A 20,403-nucleotide genomic window follows, 5' to 3' on the forward strand; every position below is an offset into this window, starting at 1 on the left:
TTCATAGTCTGTTTACCAGGAATAGGGATTCCATATTTCCCTGCACTGTGATTGGTCCACATCATCACTGACATTGGGGCACTACTGCATTAAATGTGGCTTGTGACGATGTGGCCCAATGACATGGTGACGAATAGAAAATTTCTGTTCGTAGCAAAGATTAGTCCACAAAATCCTACAAAGAATCCTCACACCACCAAAACCGAAGATGCAATTGAAGCACAAAGGCTTAGATTATAGTTTTCAAAATTTGAAATCCGGATCTCTGAATATAGCTATTCAAGACCCAAATACCAAGCACATGGTCTAAATTATTTGATTTTCATGACGTCACATATATTCATTTGAATTTAATTAAACATTCACACCAACCTTAACTGAAATTAAATTATTATGCCATACTATCATTATGTCATTATGAAGTTATTACTTGAAATACTTGTTCAATTACTTTGGAAGGTTATCATCTCATAATACTCCAACTCAACATTTGTAACATTATTCAAAGTGAAGTGAGCATACACACATAGCTCAATTTTGTCGACTTGACCAAGTCAGTGAGTCGAGTTGACAAGTCTGGTCAAGTGTCGACTGAGTCAAGCTCAAATTCTCCTCAAGCGAGTTAATTAACAGGGCCGAGTTTCAACTCTAGTGAATTGAGTTTTAGCACTATGCAACATTCCATCTCAACTCTTCCCCTAACTTAGTCTTATTGATGGATGAATTGTATACCATACCTTATTATTTATTTATTTATTTATTTAAGAAGGATAATATATTCATTCCAAAAAAGCCATCATTACAGGATCTAGAAAAAAATTCGGGCTCCCAGCCAAAAAGCAGGGGAGCCTATCATATGACTAGGCATCTAACTAGCCCTCACAGTAACTCCTAAGTTTTATTCTTAATGGCCCCCAACCCAGTTTTATCTAACAAAATCAACCATCTAATCTCAATTGGGAGATCAGACATGACAAAATAAACTGAGTTCCCTTGAGAACTGTTGCCTAAACGAGCCAAGCCATCTATCGGGCCATTTTCGTCCCTTGGAATATGATGAAAGGAAAATGAGCTACTATTTTTAGGAGTACCAATCCTCTTTAACCTATGATTCCAAACCCAACTCGGATGCGAGCCTCTATTCACGAGATTGATCACAAATCTCGAATCTGGCTCCACATCCACCCTGGAGAGCCCTAGACTCAGACACATAAAGAGGCCATCCCAAATTGTGTGCAATTCTGCTCTATTGCTAGATCCAACTCTGAACCCCACCGAAAACGTAAAAATGAGGTTCCCATTTGAGTTCTTGCAAATTCCACCCTCACCTGATGGGCCCGGGTTACCTTGTGCCGACCCATCTAGATTCAACTTGGTCCAACCACCCTGCGGTTTAATCCACCTAACCACCTCATACCCTGGTCTTTGGGTGCACTGGATCCTTTTAGAGCAAAGAGAGTCCAACCACCATTTCATCCCTAGCGATGGTGGCTGCACTCGTGACCGCCTTCCCCATCCCCCCCTCATGGAATTTCTAGCCCTCCAAATTTCCAACTACTCAGGTAGGGAGCCAACTTTCTAGAATCGACATTATTATTGCCTCTCATCTCTATCAACTACCATTGCTTTAAAGTTGCTTTGATCGAGTGGGCCAGAAGGGCAGGGAGCCCAAATATGTCTCCAAAGTGCTTCCAAACCTTGGAAGCTAGCACCCCATGGAGGAAAAGATGGTACAGATCTTCCACGTTGAGGTAGCGTCTAGTCTCTTCCGCGCAGCAGATGCACCTTGATGCTAGCATCACGCCTCTATATTGAATTCTTTCATCAACTGCTATTGCCCTATGTAGCAATCTCCATACGAATGTAGCCCCTAAACCACCCATGCAAGGTTCATGTTTATGTTAAATCCATTTCGTTCACTAAGTGAGAATCATTATTTGGATGCTACGTGTAGAAAATTAGGCCGATTAAAGAGTTGTGTCGAGTAAACCAATTCATTGAGCTGACTCGACAATTGTGACCGAGTTTAGTTCACTAGAGAGTTTTTGCTCAAACTCTCCCCAAGTTGGGTTGACTCGGATGAGTTTCTAGTCTAGTCACCCTAGTTTTAAAATTATAGGGCATTCATACCCCAACTCTTCCCTTTGGTGGGGTCTACCTAAGTTGTATTCATATATAAGCCTCTAATTTGTTCCCTTCGCCCCTAAAATGCCTAGCAGGAGTATTGTATATGTAAACTCTGTTGCATTGACCAGGTAAGAATCATTATTTGGATCACTAATGAATTTGATGAAAGATACAATGGTGGCCCCACACAAAAACTTACAGTAGGAATCCCATCCCATTGTTCCTTGATGTGTGGCCCATCTGAGTTGTGGATCTATCTAGTTTTTGGCCTTAGAGCCTAGCATCAATGATAAAACCTGATAGATAGAGTGGATTTTACATATACAACAAAGAGGTTTTCTAAAATATCTAAATCTTTCTATAAAGGGAGAGAGATTATTGATTCGTGCATATTTCTCTATGGAAATAGAACCAATGGACGACTCCCATTTTTAACCGTCCAGTAAATGCCTACCAATCCAATAATGTAAATATCCTACAACCCGTGCAATAGAAAGCTGGGGGTCCACCCTGACATTTGTCTGACATCTACTCTATCCATCATTTGAGACAGATCAATTTATGATGTGATCTCAAAAATAAGGATGATCTTGATGATCAAGTGGCCCACACCACAAGGAATACTGTAGAAGGGAATGCTTACAATTGAAGTCTTTTTTGGGACCACTGAAGTTAAAATGGGATTATAGCCATCTGACCTTGTGACATGTTTTAATTATGTAAACCGCTTATGGAATCACTGACACAAGGGTAAAACTCTCATAAGGATGGATTGCAGAATGAGACGTGTGTGTGGATGGCCTGGATATTCACCACATGGAATTAGCATGGCACATGTTTAGATGAACTTCACTCTACAAGTGTGCATTTCAAATACTTTCGTTTCCCTCCAAATTCATTTTAAAATTTTGTGAAAAATTAAACTTTTCATTTGTCCCCCCCATTGCTTACGGATGAAATATTTTTGTGGTTTATAAACCTTCTCGTAGATTGTTTACTTGGAAAAAGGAGAGAGAGAAAGAGAGAAGAGAGAGAGAGAGAGAGAGAGAGAGAGACTGAGCTTGGGTTTGCATTTTCTAGTGATGCGCGCGCGCTGCCAATGATATGTGAGGTGAGGCGCTAGTGGCGCACTTCGCACATGAGCATCATGTCATGAGTAGTCACTCCCTCGCCACCTTACGCAAACCCTCGCGAGGCTGTGTGATCGTGGTGCAAAATGAGAAACGGATAACTTGTATGGATTTTTCGAAATGGTTAGATCCGTCCGTTGCTGAGAACAACTAGAAACCGAAGCGGGTTAATGCCAACGGTCTGAACAGCTTGACATTTAGTTATCCAAACGGCTAGATTAAGGATTTAATGGTCTAAAACATTTGGATTAATAAGCCAATTGTCCAAAACATTTTTGCAACGTTCTAACCATTGATGGCTTCATGTATAACAGTCCATTCCCTACATTTATATAAACCTTACCCTCTAGGTCCAGAGACACATCTGTGCATCGACATGAAATGCCTACTGGCGTTGGACAGTGTTCTATGGGCCCCAACATGATGTATATATGTTTTATAAATGCCATCTATCTATTTTTAGGATCATTTTAGGCAATGACCCCAAAACTGAGCTAGATTAAAATCTCATGTAGACCACACCATAGGAAATAACGGGACCACACCATAGGAATTAATGGTGATTGAATGCCCACAATTAAAAATAATTGGGGCCACATTAGTTTTGGATGAAGTTGATATTTGTTTTTTCAATTCATATAGGTCCTTATGACCTAATCAACAAGTTGGATAGGAAATAAGCATTACAATGGGCCCTAGGAAGTTTTTAATGGTAGGTGTTCGATCACCACAACTTTCTTGTGGCGTGACCCACTTGAGATTTGGATCTAGTTTATTTTTGGGCTCATGCCCTTAAATGATATGAAAAATATGGATGAACAGTGTAGATAAAAGACATATCTTGGTGCCCACATATTAATGTCCAATAGCTATCTCACTACAGGCAGTGTAAATGGGCAATCCGCATCCCTGGAACGCATCTTGGCTCTCCGAAGCCAACCATGTGGTGCAACCCACACCGTAGTTCCCACCTATGTGCATGCATTGTGTATCCACACCGTCCATCTAATTTTCTAACTTATTTTAAGGCATTGTCCAAAAAATGAAGGAGATATAAATTTTAAATTTTAGGTGGACCATGCCACATGTAACAATGGTTATTGACCATTTAAAGCCTTTTGTGGTCCATAAAAGTTTTCAATAAAGTTGATATTAGCTTTTCCATTTAATCCAGGTATGTTTGACCTTATCAACAAGTTTGATACTCAACGCGGAATTCTCAACGGTTTATGAGGGCCTTTCTATGTGTGCTAATAGGGGGCTATGGAGGGTCATTGTGGAATCTGATTCCAAGTTGGTGGTGGATACGCTCAACCAGGTATCTCATGTCGGTTGGAAGTGGGTGCATTGGTCGGCCTGCATTTCTAGTCTCAACCTGAGAGGTCTTTTTCGTTTCGGCCACATTAAGAGAGAGGGGAATGGCCTGGCCGATGGCCTTGCTCGTCTTGGTAGCCACCTCTAACGGAGCTGACACTTTTATGCTATGCGGGACCTCCCTCACGATATCAGGGGGATGGTGGTGTTAGATAGAGTCGGGTTGGGGGCCATCCGGGAGGTGGATCATGTATAGTCTTTTACAATAAGTTGACCCGAGTGTTTGTTTTTGTTGCTCTTGGGGCAACCCGAAGTACAGCTCATGTAAATTGTTCTTTGTTGATAAGATTCTCAGGCTATAGCTTCGCCTGCCTTTTTGGAAAAAAAAAAAAAAAAGAAGGTAAGTTGCCTTTAAAAAAAAAAAAAAAAAAAGGTTTGATACTCAACAAACATTATGAAGTTTTTAATGACGAGCATTCATTTTTACTATCAACTACAACTCTTATATTTGAGGCAGCTGTGGTTTATTACCTACCGTGGTGAATTCGAATTACCTGGTTATTAAGAATTTCATTGTTCCTTCTTATTTAGTCTTATACTTGAATCCTAACGCATTCCAGATATATTTGGTTGACATTGTGCCTATATACAAGTCATATAGATGGTCGGATAAAACATTAAGGATATGGTCATGACACAATTGTTCATCTTCAGCTCGCTTGTTCCTAGTCACGACTTGTTTAGTGGTGTTGTTGTAGCTACAGGTAGTGGCTACAGTTTTGGATATGTAGTAGATCCTTAGCGTCATCAAAAGAAATTTCAACTTGTCCTGCCATCTAGCTAGTGAAGTTGGTATCGTTGAATACGTGGAGTCAGATCAAATCTTGATTCATCAGCTTGATTGAGGCATGCTTTTGATGTCCATGTTAAAACACCTCTTTAAGATTGTTGGAAAATATTCCAAAATGATAATTTGGAAACAAAATGATTTTTTTTTTTTTTAAATTTAAAAAAAGGTAAAGCAAAAAAAATCATTCAATCAGGCTGAAGCACATATTGGATACGTTGTCCTTAAAGTGTTATTTGTCCCCTCTTATTTAAGATTGCTGACAGGCTATGTGGCAAATCTCTTTCAGGATACAACAAACCTAATAGGTTCTTCATGTAGGAATCATGAAGAAACCTCTGTAAGAACTTGTTCAACGCAATCTTTCTAGCAGATTCTGATTTCTAGTCCCAACTTCTTGAGAAAGAGTAGGAAAAAGTTTTCATAAAATTTATAAACTCACTGAGCTAGGGTTCTGATTTGACTCACTGAGTCATATGCTGAGTTGACTCACTAGTTGTGAGTTGAACCACCTAGTGAATGTGTTTGCTTATGTTGCTGATGAAACGATCCTAGTAAGATTTGCTTATATAGGCACATGGGGCTGGGGTTATGGCTTAGGTAATAAATAATATGACCGTTTTATGAACATTGGAAAACTAGACATTTATCCCTTCCAACCTCCGCATTGTCTTGCGACAGTTCGTGTGAGGATGTGAGGGAGGGACTACTCTCGAGATAACATGCACATGTGGGAAGTGTAAAGTGCATCAACTAGTGCCTCACTACAACCATGTAGCCATGCTGCCTCAATGCGCACGCCCCCATCCATGATGATGCCCTCACCCATGCATGTGCATGTGCTCCCTCAAGTTTACCCAATTAGTAAGGCAAACCACACCCAACTTATATGGCACTCTTTTCTTTTCTCTTCCCCCATATATATATATGTGTGTGTGTGTGTGTGTGTGTGTGTGTGTGTGTGTGTGTGTGGGAAATGGTGCTATGCGGTCGAGCACATGAAACCTTAATATAAGGTCGAGACGTGTTTTGTCTTCCACCGTTCAATGAAAATTTTGAAAACTACATCGTGGAGATGCTAGTGCTTTAGGAAAAAAGGCAAAATGGATAAAACTGGCGCTAAGTAATTGATATTTATCAGTTTAAGTATTCACTTTGCCTAGGCTCATACGGATTGGGATGCAAGTAGATCAGGTGGCCGACATCAAGTTTTATGGTCCCCACCATGATATATATGTTATATCAACATTGTCTATTCTTTTGGAGAGATCATTTTAAGTCATGAGCCCAATAAAAAAGCATATTCAAGCTCAAATGAACCCTATCAAAGAGAATGATGCCCATAGTTGAAACCTTCCTAAGGCCAACCATGATGTTTATTTGTTATCCAACCTGTTTACAATGTCACACAGACTGGGATGATCCAAAATTTTTGTGGCCCCCCAAAAAGTTCTCAAAGGTAGGCTTTCAATCCCCACTACTTTTTATGTTGTGGTACACTTTAACTTTGGATCTACCTCATTTTTGGGCTAATGCCCCAAAATAATATCTCCAAATGGGTGGACAACCTGGATATAATACTAAAATCATGGTGGGGCTCATAGAACTTGGTGACGGTAACACAACGCACGGACAGGATTTCCTTCTAGAGCCCTTAATGGTAAGTTTTTTGTACTGGGAGCACAAGTGGGATTCAACGTCATGTTTATGATAAATCCATTCCGTTCATCTATTTTATGAGATCATTTTAGGACATGTGACCAAAAATGAGCTGAATTCAAGACTCAAATGGGCCACACGAGAGAAAACAACAGGGATTGAATAACCACCCTTGAAACATTCCTATAATCACAAAAATTTTGTATCACGTCAAGTTTTTTGTGTTTTTAGTTCATCCCAATGGTTATATTGCAAACAGTTTGGATATCATATAAACATCAAAATGGAGCTGATGAAGGTCTTAACGGTGGGTGTTTCTTTCCGGTGCATTGCTGTCAAAGCTTTTCGTACACAGGTGTCGGTAGTAGATTAGGTGCGGCCCCACCCAAGTCGGTGGAGCTTTACCATGTGCTCACATTGATGTATGTATTCTATATCCACATTGCCCATCTGTTTTTATATATCATTTTAGGATATGAATCCGAAACTGAAGTAGTTCCAATTCTCGGGTGGTCCATATCATGTAGTGATTGACAATTAATGCATCACATAAGTTTTGATCAATCTAATATTATTATTATTTTTCACTTCATCCAACTTTATATGGCCTTATCAATAGTTTGGATGAAAAATAAACATTATCGTGGGCCTAAGAAGTTTTTAATGGTAAAGCATTCAATCACCACTGTTTCCGATAATATGGTCCACTTGAGCTTTAGATCTTCATTATTTTTGGGCTCGTGTACTAAAATGATCTTCTAAAATTGATGGACGGCATCGATATAGAATAGAAAGATCAAGTTGAGCCTCACTAAATTTTCTTTCGTCCGCTTTGGAAGCTGAATGGCTGGTGTGCCACAACCACCGACCATGGTAGCGTGTTACCGTTACCAAGTTCCGTGGGCCATACCATGATGTAAGTGTTACATCCACACCTTCCATTCATTTGGCAAGATCATTTTAGGCATTAGCCTTAAAATTAGATAGATACAAATCTGAAGTGGACCACAACATAAGAAGCAGTGTGGATTGAATGCTTATCATTGAGCACTTTTTGGGCTCTACAAAAGTTTTGGATCAGCTGATATTTGTTTTAACCCTTTTTAAAGATACATGTGACATTATGAACAGGTTGGATGGAAAATTAAAAAATAAAAAATCATAGTGGGCCATCAGAAAGTTTCAACAGTGGGCATCATTGTCCCACTACTTTCTCTGAATAGGTTCATTTAAGTTGTAGATCTACCTAAGGTTTTTGGCTCATGTCCTAATCTTTCCGACTGAATAGACGGTTAGATACAACACATACATCTTGGTGGAGCTCATAGAACTTGATAATGACATCATATATTTTGCCTTTTTCTAAAGCACTTGGAACGGTGAAATATAAGGATCGGATTGCGTCATACCCCCGCCGGGACGGATTACCGTCCAGGCAGGGCTCTATGGGGCCACTATGATGTAAGTGTTTTATCCACTCCAGTCAACAATTTTCTCGCATCATTTTAAGGTATGATATTAAAAATGAGGCAGGTCCACGGCTCCGGTGGACCATACCAAAGGAAGCTACACTGATAATGACACCCACCGAAAGGGCCAAAGTGATGCTTTTTTAACCATCCAACCCATTCATAAGGTCATGTAGACGTGGATGAAGTGAAAGCACAAATATAAGCTTGATTTGAAACATCTCCAGTTCCCAAGAAGTTTTTAATGGTGGACATTCAATCCCTACTTTGTGGTCAATTTAGGACTTGTACCTACCTCATTTTTTTGGATCATAACTTAAAATAATATGAGAAAAAATTTTGAACCACGTGAATAAAACACTTACATCACAGTGGGCCCCACAGAGACGGATGGTAATCTATTTCCACTAGAGGTGGGCATCGAGCCGAGTCGAGTCGAGGTGGGCCAAGCTTGGCTTGGCTTGTCCATGATGTACTCGAGCTCGAGCTCGAGCTCGAGTTTGGCCTCGAGCTCAACATTGAAGCTTGACTTGTTTGCCAAAGCTGTCGAGTCGAGTTCGAGTCGAGTCGAGTTTACCTCGAGTCGAGCTTGAGCTTGTTGGTTGAGAGAGTAATGGATTTTGTTCTTGATCCTCCTCCATTGATGAAAAATTCAAAAATCTTAAGAGAATCAAAGCAAAACCCGATGAAAAAACCAAATAAAGTTTCGAATCGGATGAGGAAACCTGTAAGAACTGATTTGTTCTTGATCTTCTTCCACCAGTAGAAATCCAAGTACTAGAAAAGAAATAGAGCAGAATACAAATAAGAAATCCAAGTAAAGAGCTTTAGTCAATCAGATCATTGGATTTCCTTGAAGCTCTAACAAATCTGAGAAGAACCCATCTCAGATTTCTTGAGTCTCTCGCCTAAGAAGTAGATCTCAAGAGATTGAAATCATATTATTGTGGAGCTGAAATGAAAACTGGTGGTGGTGGTCCGGGTGAGCGTGCGGCTGGCAGTGGGCAGAAAAAGAGAAGAAAGGGAAAGGGAAGGGGGTGCATGTGGTCGGGTAGAGACTCTAGGGTTTGTTTTTTATTTTTTTATTTTTAAGTTTAAACTTAAAACTTTTATATATATATATATATATATATATATATATATATATATATATATATATATATATATATATATATATAGATATATATATATATATAAAATATTTAATATTTTTATTAATCGAGCCGAGTCGAGCTCGAGTTCGAGCTTCGAGTCGAGTCGAGTTCGAGTTCGAGTCGAGTTGAAATGCCTCCTGGTCGAACTTGGCTTGAACTCAACTCGAGCTTCAAATAATTAGCTTGGCTTGGCTTGCATCGGTCATTCAAGCCGAGTCAATCCGAGCTGACTCGAGCCGAGTCGAGCGAGCTTTTCGAGCTAGCTTGACTCGTGAACAGCCCTAATTTCCACACACACATATAGAGAGAGAAATGGTCTCCTATGCACAAGGCCGCACGCAGCTTTAATGTGAGCTTATATAAGAGATGTTAGATTCCACTCACGGCTGGGATTTAGCAGCCGTAAGAATGAGAGAGTCTGCAAATAATGGCCCGCTCGCCAAGATTTTCACAATCTCACAGGAATTGCATGTTTAAGTTTACATCTTAAAACAAGTTGTAAAAACTGATGGACAAAGTGGACATGACATGGTAATGGAATTACAGGGGCTACACCGAGCTTACGGTTAAACAGAAAATTAAATTATTATTATTTTTTTTAAAGGAAAAAAAGCCAAGATTTTATTAAAGAAAGAAAAGAGGATTCACATACATTTAGGCGAAGCTCCGCTAAAAAGGCCGGAGCTCTGCCTATCGTATGCAACCATATACAATGCCCAAGCATGAAAGAAAAAGAGACGGGACTTCATCCCCACTCCTTGCAACCCAAAATTTAGTATAGCATATAAAATTATTCAGTATATCTACGGCACATCGATCGTGATCCTCCATTATATATTATAAAAGTTTTAATTGGATAAGCGGAGACCATCCGTCCATGGCTTGCAAACCGATGTATGGAATCAGAGGCCATGCGTAAGCAGAGTTGCCTGGTGAATGTTAACGTGGATTAGTTCTGTGGTCCCGATTATTGATGTGTGTTTTATATCCACACCGTCCATCCATTTTACCCTATCATTTTAGAGCTTGATCCTGAAAATGAGGGAGATCCAAACCTCAGGTAGACTACACTACAGAAAACAATGAGGGGCCATAGAAGTCTTTGATCAGGCTGATGTGTGCTTTTCCTTCATCTAGGTCTATGTGACCTCGTGAACATGTTGGATGGCAAACAAATGCTACCAAAACATTAAAGTGCACCCTGAGAAATTATTATTGGTAGGGTGCTCAATCACCACAGCTTCCTATGGTATGGTCCACCAAATAATTGAATTTATTTTATTTTTGAAATGATGCCCTAAAATCACAAAGAAAAACGGACGGATCGACAGCGTGGATACAGAATATATGAGTGCGGATCCTCTGTTTCCCTGACTCCATCGTTTTCATTGGTCAACGTCATTGTAAGTGCCATGTCATCAGATTTTTTAAATATATTAAAAAAATTATATTTCAGAAAAAGTATAAGGCCGTTAAATATATTAAAACAGTTTCGCTTGGAAATCGGATTGCATACTGATTACGGCAGGCTCTTTCTCTCACCGTAGTTAAGGCCACCTTGCATGTATGTTGTCTATGCAGGCCGTCCATCCGTTTTTCCATCTAATTTAAGGGGTTGAGCCCAAAATTAAAGTATATCCAAATATCAAGTGGATCATACCACTGTAAATAGTAGGGATAATGATTTCCACCGTTGAAGCCTTGCTAGGCCTCATAGTGATGTTTATTTGTCATCCAACCTTCTCATAAGATCATAAACGCATGGATGAAGAGAAAACACCGATATAAGCTTGATCCAAAAATTTTGTAGCCCCGAGAAATTTTCAATGGTAAACATTCAATTCAACTGTTTCCTATGGTGTGGTCCACTTGAACATTGTATATGCTTTATTTTTAGTTTCAAGCCCTAAAATTATCTGCTAAAATTTATAGACGAAGCGGATAAAATACATAAAATCATGGTGGACTCCATAGAGTTTACTCGGTACGCTGACATAGTAAGTTACTCACCATGCAAACAGCAGAAACGGATTGGCTACTCCCCCTGCCACCAGCCAATGGCTGGTGGTCGGTGCTCCATGGGCCCCAACATGATGTATGTGTTTCATCCATGGCGTTCATCTATTTTTACAGATCATTTTATGGTCTGAGAAAAATAATGAGGTATATCACAATCTCAAGTGGACCACATTATAGAAAACAGTGTTGAATGAGCATTGACCATTAAAAACCTTTTTGAGGCCATAAAAGTTTTGAATCAAGCTGATCTTTGTTTTTGTCCTTTCATCTAGGTGTATATGACCTAATCAAAAGATTGGATATCAAATAAACAGTACAGTGGGCCTTAGGAGGATTTTAATGGTGGATATCCAATCACTATTGTCTTCTTGTGGTGTGGTTCATCTGAGATTTATATACCTCTAATTTTTTGGATAACGCCCTAAAATTATATGTAAAAATGGATGACCACCAGCCACAGGGCCAGTGGCAGAGGTAGTAGCCAATCCGTTTCCGCAATCAGCTACCTTCTATATGAGGATTCAGCACACGGGTTAAGTAGCGAGACTGCTGTTAAAGTGATGTCACCTAGTTATGTGGGACCCACCATGATGTATGTTTTGTATCCACACCGTCCATCCATTTGGAGAGATCATTTTAGGGCATGAACCATAAAATGAATCGGATCCAAAACTTGAGTGGACCCAAACGCAGAAATAGTGGAGAGAGTCATGCTCGCTATTAAAAACTTCAAAGGGTCACAAAAGTTTTCCATCAAGCTGATATTTGTGTTTTCCCTTCTTCAATGTCTATGTTAACTTAAGGTCTAATGTGATTTTTATTTAAGTTTTCATTTAGGGATTTAGTGCACAGGTTGACTAGCGAGACTCGCTACTAAAGTGACTTCACGTAGTTATGTCGATCCCACCATGATGTATGTTTTGTATCCACATTGTCCATTCATTTGGAGAGATCATTTTAAGGCATGAGCCAAAGAATGAATCAGGTCCAAAACTTGAGTGGACCCCACCATAAAAAATAGTGAAGAGAGTATGCTTATCATTAAAAACTTCTAAGGGCCACAAAAGTTTAAGATCAAGCTGATATTTGTGTTTCGGCTTCTTTAATATTTGTGTTAACTTATGAATAGGTTATATCTCAAATAAAAATCACGGTGGACCTTAGGAAGGCTTCAACGGTGGACGTCACTCTCCTCACTATTTTCTATGGTGGGGTTCACTCTAGCTTTGGATCTACCTCATTGTTTTGATCATGCCCTAAAATGATCTCTCCAAATGGATGTACAATGTGGATACAACACGTACATCATGGTGGGCCCCACAGAACTTGGTGTTGTCACTTCAGTAGCGAGTCTAGCTACTCAACGTGTCGGTAGCTAATCCACCTCTAATTTCTTTCTTCTAAAATTTAATTAGGTCATGTCATCTCACAATAATTTTATAAGATATATATATATATATATATATATATATATATATATATGTATGTATATGTATATATATATATATGTATATGTATATATATATATATATGTATATGTATATATATATATGTATGTATGTACACACACACACATACACAAAATCTGCTTGATTAGAAAGGAATATTAGCTGCGGCTTAGGATGAGCGATGTCTGTAGGATCCTCATCGTGGGCCCACCTTGATCTGTGCATTGTATATCTACTTCACTCATCCGTTTTCTCATATTATTTTAAGACTTGACCTGAATAGATACTTGTGATCGGGTCAGATTCAGTCCAAATTAGTCTACGACAGACCCGGACTTGGATTGGGTTAGCCATGTTGGACTCCGTATCGAGTCAGGTCAAGTTCAGGTCAGGCCTATTTCAAAATTGAATCGAGTCAGATTGGCCCTAACTCGGTTTGAATCGACTCGATGCCCATCTCTAACCTACATTATATAGGGCATAATTCATCGTGAGCCTTAAATCATGTGGGACCACCGACAAAATGACGGGATTCATTGGACAAAAGTGACGAGGTTATTAGGCGAAGTGACGGAGTTATATTAAACAAAGTGACGGTTGCCCTGACAAAGCAACATGATTCCACTAAACAAGTAAAAAGGTTAAACGAGACAAAGAAAATAGAGTTCCATTAGATAAAGTTACAGATTCTTGGAAAAAGTGATGGACGTTGCCAGACAAAGTGACGCAGTTTCACTAAATGAAGTGACGAGGTTGGAAGACAAAGTGATTGGGTTTTACTAGACAAAGTTGTGAGGTTGCTGGATAAAGTGATGAGGCTGTTGGATGAATTGATGAGGTTCATTAGACAAAGTGATTGGGTTACTGGACAAAGTGATGAGATTTTACTAGATAAAGAGACTATGAGTAAGACAAAGTGACAAAGGTATACTATATCAAGTGATAAAGTTCTAATAGATAGAGAGTGACGAGGTTGCTAGACAAAGTGACGGGATTTCACTAAATAAACTGAAAGAGGTGCTAGAAAAAGCGACAAGGTTCTACTAGACAAAGTGACGTGATTATTGGACAAAGTAACAGGGTTCCATTAGACAAAATGACGATGTTTCACTAGATAAAGTGATGGGGTTGCCAGACAAATTAATAGGGTTTTGCTTGATAAAATGATGAGTTTTCGAATAAAGTAACATGGTTCCACTAGACAAAGTGACAATGCTACTGTGTAAAGTGAGAGGATTTCGCTAGATAAAGTAGCGGCTTGTCAAATAAAATGACGGGGTTTCAATAGACAAAGTGACGGGATCATTTGACAAAGTAATAGGGTTGAAGCACAAAGTGACGGGGTTGCAGTACACAGTGACGGGGTATAGTAGACAAAGTTATGAAGTTGCAGTATAAAGTGACGGGGTTGTAGCACAAAGTGACGGGGTATAGTAGACAAAGTGACGAGGTTGCAGTACAAAGTGACAGGGTTCAGTAGACAAAGTGACGAGTTTGCAGTACAAAGTGACGGGGTTCAGTAGACAAAGTGATGGGGTTCAGTAGACAAAGTGACGGGATTGTAATACAAAGTGACGGGGTTCACTAGACAAAGTGACGAGGTTGTAGTACAAAGTGATAGGGTTCAGTTGACAAAGTGACGGGGTTGCAGTACAAAGTGACGGGGTTCAGTAGACAAAGTGACGAGGTTTGGATTGGATTCAGTCATAATAAATGATAGGCATGACTCTCTCCACTGTTTTTGTGCTGGGGTCCACTCGAGTTTTGGATCTGATTCATTCTTTGGCTCATGCCCTAAAATGATCTCTCCAAATGGTTGGACGGTGTGGATACAAAACATACATCATAGTGGGACCCATATAAATAAGTGACATCACTTCACTAGCGAGTCTCACTACTCAATGTGGCGCTGAATCCCAAATGGAAACGAAAGCGGATTAACTACTCTCCCTACCACCGGCCCAGTGGTGGTGGTGGTCGGTGCTTTGTGGGGCCCACCATGATGTATATGTTTCATCCATTCTGTTAATCTATTTTTACATATAATTTTAGGGGTTGATCCAAAAATGAGAGGGATATAAATCTCATATGGACCACACCACAAGAAAATAATGGTGATTGGATATCCATCATTAAAGTCCTCCTAAGGCCCACCGTACTGTTTATTTGACATCCAATCTGTTGGTTTGGTCATAAAGACCCAGATGAAGGGAACAAACAAAGATCAAGTTGATCCAAAACTTTTATGGCCCCCAAAAAGTTTTTAATGGTCAACGTTCATTCAACACTGTTTCATGTAATGTGGTCCACTTGAGATTGGGTTATACCTCATTTTTGGTCTCAGACCATAAAATGATCTAAAAAAATAGATGGACAGCATGGATGAAACACATATATCATGGTGGGCCCTACATATCATCGAGTGGCTGGGGAATAGCCAATCTATTTCCAATGGAAACTGTGGACACGCGAATTCACGGGGGAAAGCCTTTTGCATGAAGTTCCAGCGCTGGGATGTATGGGGTCCACCATGATATTTATAAGAATTCCAATCCATTCATCCATTTTTAGAGCTCATTTTAAGACATGTAACCAAAAATTAGGATAATCAAAAACTCAACTGGGCCATATATAATGAAACAGTGGAGAAAGAAATTCCTACCGTTGAAACCTTCCTAGGCGTCTTGATGTTTACATGCCATCCAAACTCTTTATAAGGTCATTTTTCCTAGGATGAAGTGAAAACACTAACATATGAGACTGATGCAAAACTTTTGTGGTCATATAAATATTTCAACAATGGACACTAAATCTTTCCTCTCGTGTGGCCCATTTGAGTTTTGTATACACCTTAGTTTTGGTATGATGTCCTAAAATGATATCTAAAAATGGATGAACGGGTTGGATTTATCACAAACTTCACAGTGGGCCCATCTGGAATCCTTGCGCAGGATCTTACTGCAAAAGGCTTTGGCAGGAAATCTGCGACCCCATTAGACACGTGACATCGAATTACGTACCGAGTCTTATCATATTGAGTAAACTCTGTTGGGCCCATTGTAAATTCATGTGGTTTATCCATGCTGTCCATCGATTTTTTCAGATCATTTTAGGGGTTAAGCCCAAAACTCAAGTATATCAAAAGCTCAAGTAGACCATACCAAAGGAAGCAGAGGAAGCATTGATTTTCACCATTGAAATGTTTCTAAGCCCCTAATGATGTTTATTTTTCATCCAAACTGTTCATAAGATCACAAAGACATGGATGAATGGAAAAAAACAAATATCATCTTGATATAAAACTTCTGTGGGCCACCAAAAACTTTTCAACAGTAGAAATCATTTCACATTGTTTCAGGTGGTGTGCTCAACTTGATCTTGGGATATGATTAGTTGTTGTTGTAAAACCCTAAAATTAGAGGATAAAAGAGATGGATGGAGTCGATACAATGCACGAATGACGGTGGGCTCCACAGACTTTACTCAGCACGCTTACCATACTGAGTTACGGAGCACGCAAACCGCTTCCGTTTAACGTCTCGGTTATACTTCTCATTAAATGTACTTTTTTTAAAAATATATTTTAAAAAACTGATGATGTGTCACTTATGGTGATGTGGACTAATGAAAACGCTGGAGTTAGAGAATTCCTGACTCCAGGAAGGACGCGGATTGCATACTACCCCCGCCCATCCCTGGCTCCGAAAGGGCAGTTCTGTGGGCGGGCCCACCGTGATGTATCTGTACATCCAAGCCGTCTATCCCTTTTCTCAGATTATTTTAAGGTTTCAACCAAAAATAAAGCAGATCCAACGTTCAAATGGCCCACTAACCTTTAATTATTAAAGACACTAACCTTTTCTTCCTGTATGCGGATTGCATCCTATCCCTCCGTCTGCTGGGAACGGGCAGGTGCTTTGAGTGGCCACCGTGATGTATGGGTCCTATCCACACGGTTTATCCAGTTTTTCATATTATTTTCGGATACAATACCAAAATTGAGGTAGATCCAAGAGATATGTGGACTATACAATGGGGATTAATCCTTTTCCGTTCAAAATTTCTTAGGGCCACAGAAGTTTTTGTAACTTTATAGGTAGGTTGCATGGAAAATGAACATCACGGTGGGCCCTGGAAAAGTTTCAACAGTGAGAATCATTGTTACCGCTGCTTCTTGTGGTGTGGTCCACTTGAGCTTTGGATCTGCCTATTTTTTGGAATTATTTATTAAAATGATAAGAAAAAATAGATGGACTGTATGGATGTATAAGACCCATACATCATGGTAGTCACTCAAAACTCCTGCCAGCGGGCGGGGGCATAGACTTCAAAGTTATGTCCTGTAGTTAGTGCAATGCAATCTTAACAATACGACGAAGATAACGGGTCCCTTTCCTTGGATAAGATGTTTGTCGGCTTCCTGTGTTCTAAAAAACTAGTGCGCTGGAATTACAACCACGCAACCAAGAGCACGGAAGGGCATAGGATAATGGAGATCAACCGAGTGGTGGGGATATACGATGTAGAGCAGGTGGCGTATAATTTCATGCCAACATGTATAAGAAAAGGTCCGATCGGATATATAGGGAGGTGATCTGGACCGTCAGAACTTAAAAACGAATATATATAGCAAACTAGAATAAGTTATTGACATCCGAATTGGCGAGATTCCATCATACTAACAGTCTAATTCTCAATTTATTTTCGTTTTTATTATTTTTAGTAAGTTTTAGCCTAACTATGACTCTTTGTATGTTGGGATTTAAGAGTTGTGTTGAACACAAAAAGTGCTTAGAAAAATTACGGTAATATCATGTTTTTGCTAATTAAGATACTTAACTATTTTTGGCCGAAAACTATGTGCACTAGTAGAAATCAGGTCCGTTTATAAATAGTAAGTTGTAAACTCGTTTATTCCGATCATCAATTAATTTAAAATTTTATAGAAATTATTTTATATTTTCTTCTTTTTATCGCGGATTCGAGGTATCTTTGTGAGGAGTCTAGAGAGAAGTTCCGCAGATTGGGAACAGTTGTCCCTTTGAGGAGGACGGTGCTCAACCCCAACATGTCCTCCCCTGCATCACTATCCGAGTATGATGTTGACTCAGGTAGAGTATAACGATGACACAAGCTGCTTCAGAGAATGAAGAGCAAATTGATACCGGAGAGAGTGAGGATCCAGTGGCATAAATGCACCTCGATCTCAAACATCCAGCAGACATCTACCTCATGTCCAATCTATAGGTCCTGCCTACCCTCTGTAGCCTTGTGATTAGGTTAATTGCACCAAATAAAATTGCATGTTTATGTTAATGATATCCTATAATCATTTGTATTGGATCCGGCCTCCCTGAAGAAAGGAGAAGAGAAAAGTGGTTGGGTTAGTTCATACTACAGGACAAAGAATAACTCATATCTTCTCGTTTCCTCTCATTGGTGCTCTACAGGTGCACCTCAACAATCTCAACCGGCACTTCACCATCACTCAACTTGTGCAACAATCACCATGCCTAACATGGGTGAGGCTGTGTCTATGGTGCCGAGAACATAATCATGTAGTCAAGGGTCAAACTGAGGATGTCGTGTGCATCAGACAACAAGATGAGGATTGGCATAGCATGAAGGCCTGATGTGTGAAGAATATGTGCATGTGTATATGAGTTTATTTGAGTAGTTCATCTTAATTTGGCTTTTTCTTACCAACTTTTATGGCCAAAATGAAGAGGAGATACCTGAATTCCAAGGAGATTGAAATCCAAGGATTTATAGATTGGCTAACAATGGGCAGATGACGAGAAGGTCATGCTCGTCACCATCAGACATTAAGGTTGGATACTTGTGTTCAACAGCACTAAAAAAAAGAAAAAAGGAAAAGAAAAAAAAGAGAGAGAGAGAGAGAGAAAAAAGAAGAAGAAGACAAATGCAATCCACAGGATGATGATGCAGCGGTTGTGGATACAATATCAGGATAAATGAATTTTCTGAAAATCAGAACATTTCAAAATTAATGTGGCTAAACCATGTGATTTTAGAGGTTTTAGGAATGATTTTACACTATTCCCTATGGTATGGCCTACCTAAGTCTTTGATTTAATTGATTTTTAGGATCTGTGGTGAAAATTAATGTTTGAGCTGATGGACGACACATATCTGTTAGATATCTATCCTACTTAGCGCTTAATTAGCACAAAAAACAATTTCTGTATTACCATGGAGGTGAAGCTAGCTAGCACCATCCTATATAAAAACCATAGAATAAAAAGATAATAATAATAAGTGATTACCTCTGATTTTTGTCTAGCTTTGCGCTGTTCAGAGGAAGGAGAAAATGCACCAGAAATTAGCAGCTGCTGCAGCAATTCAGTGCAAGTACATGAACAAAGTCTTTGTTGACTAGAGGGGGATAGACTATACTGTTTAAGAGTGATGGCGGCTGCACAGTATCGAATGAGATGTCCTGTGGCTTATGGTACACATGTACAAGATCAGATCCATTCATCAGCCATGGCCTGATGCCTGAGCCTCTTTGACCACAATTTAGGCCGGTGATCAACATATTAGGTATGCTTTTGATTTTTTACTTTTATACTAAGGCTGAGTTTCCTGTTTGCTGGGAACGTGGAACTTCCTTGTTTGGCACCTAATCTTTTTATGCGGGGCCAATGCATGGTTCATTTATCTAAGCCATAGATCTGATGGTTGATTTATCCATACCATCAAATCTTCTTCCATTTCTCCGTTGAATTTGGACTGCCGGTGCATTTCTTCATGTATTTATTGTTGGGCGACTACGGGAGCACACAAAGATAAATTAAGCAAAGTATTTTGATCGCATATTCAAGTTCAAACACAAACAATCCGATTTTAATGTGGAAAAACTCTTTCAGGAAAAAACTATTGCACGAAACGACAATAATACAATATGAAAGAAGAAATTATAAGAGATAGAGATTACTTATTTAAATAGCCTCAAATCTCCCTCACAAGCCCTTAAATTGCTTTGGAATGAATTAGAAAACCTAGAACTCCTCTATATTCTTTCCAAATTCCAATTACACACACATATATAGCCTTTATCAGAATCACAATCGGAATAAGAAATAAATTTCACACTTACGCAACTCTGCGTAACTCTTCATGATCATTCGATGACATTTCGATATCACTTCGATGGCATCGAACTAAACATCAAAACATTTCAGCGACTAAACATATATTTTTCAGATTTTTCCA

The 20,403-nt window shown here is 39.4% G+C and overlaps 1 protein-coding gene across 5 annotated transcripts in view; it reads right to left on the reverse strand.

The window, feature by feature from the left end:
- The window catches only part of LOC131255940 (disease resistance protein RPM1-like), a 96,982-nt gene extending 76,579 nt beyond the window's left edge, over nt 1-20,403 (reverse strand). For 4 of the 5 annotated variants that reach the window (XR_009176526.1, XR_009176525.1, XR_009176524.1 and 1 more), the window contains exon 1: nt 19,455-20,403. The gene's annotated coding sequence lies outside the window, so the exon portion shown is untranslated. The remainder of the gene's footprint in view (nt 1-19,454) is intronic. The other variant, XR_009176523.1, reaches the window with a different exon arrangement.

Source organism: Magnolia sinica, chromosome 9 (assembly GCF_029962835.1).
Source record: "Magnolia sinica isolate HGM2019 chromosome 9, MsV1, whole genome shotgun sequence".
Taxonomy (NCBI): Eukaryota; Viridiplantae; Streptophyta; class Magnoliopsida; order Magnoliales; family Magnoliaceae; genus Magnolia; species Magnolia sinica.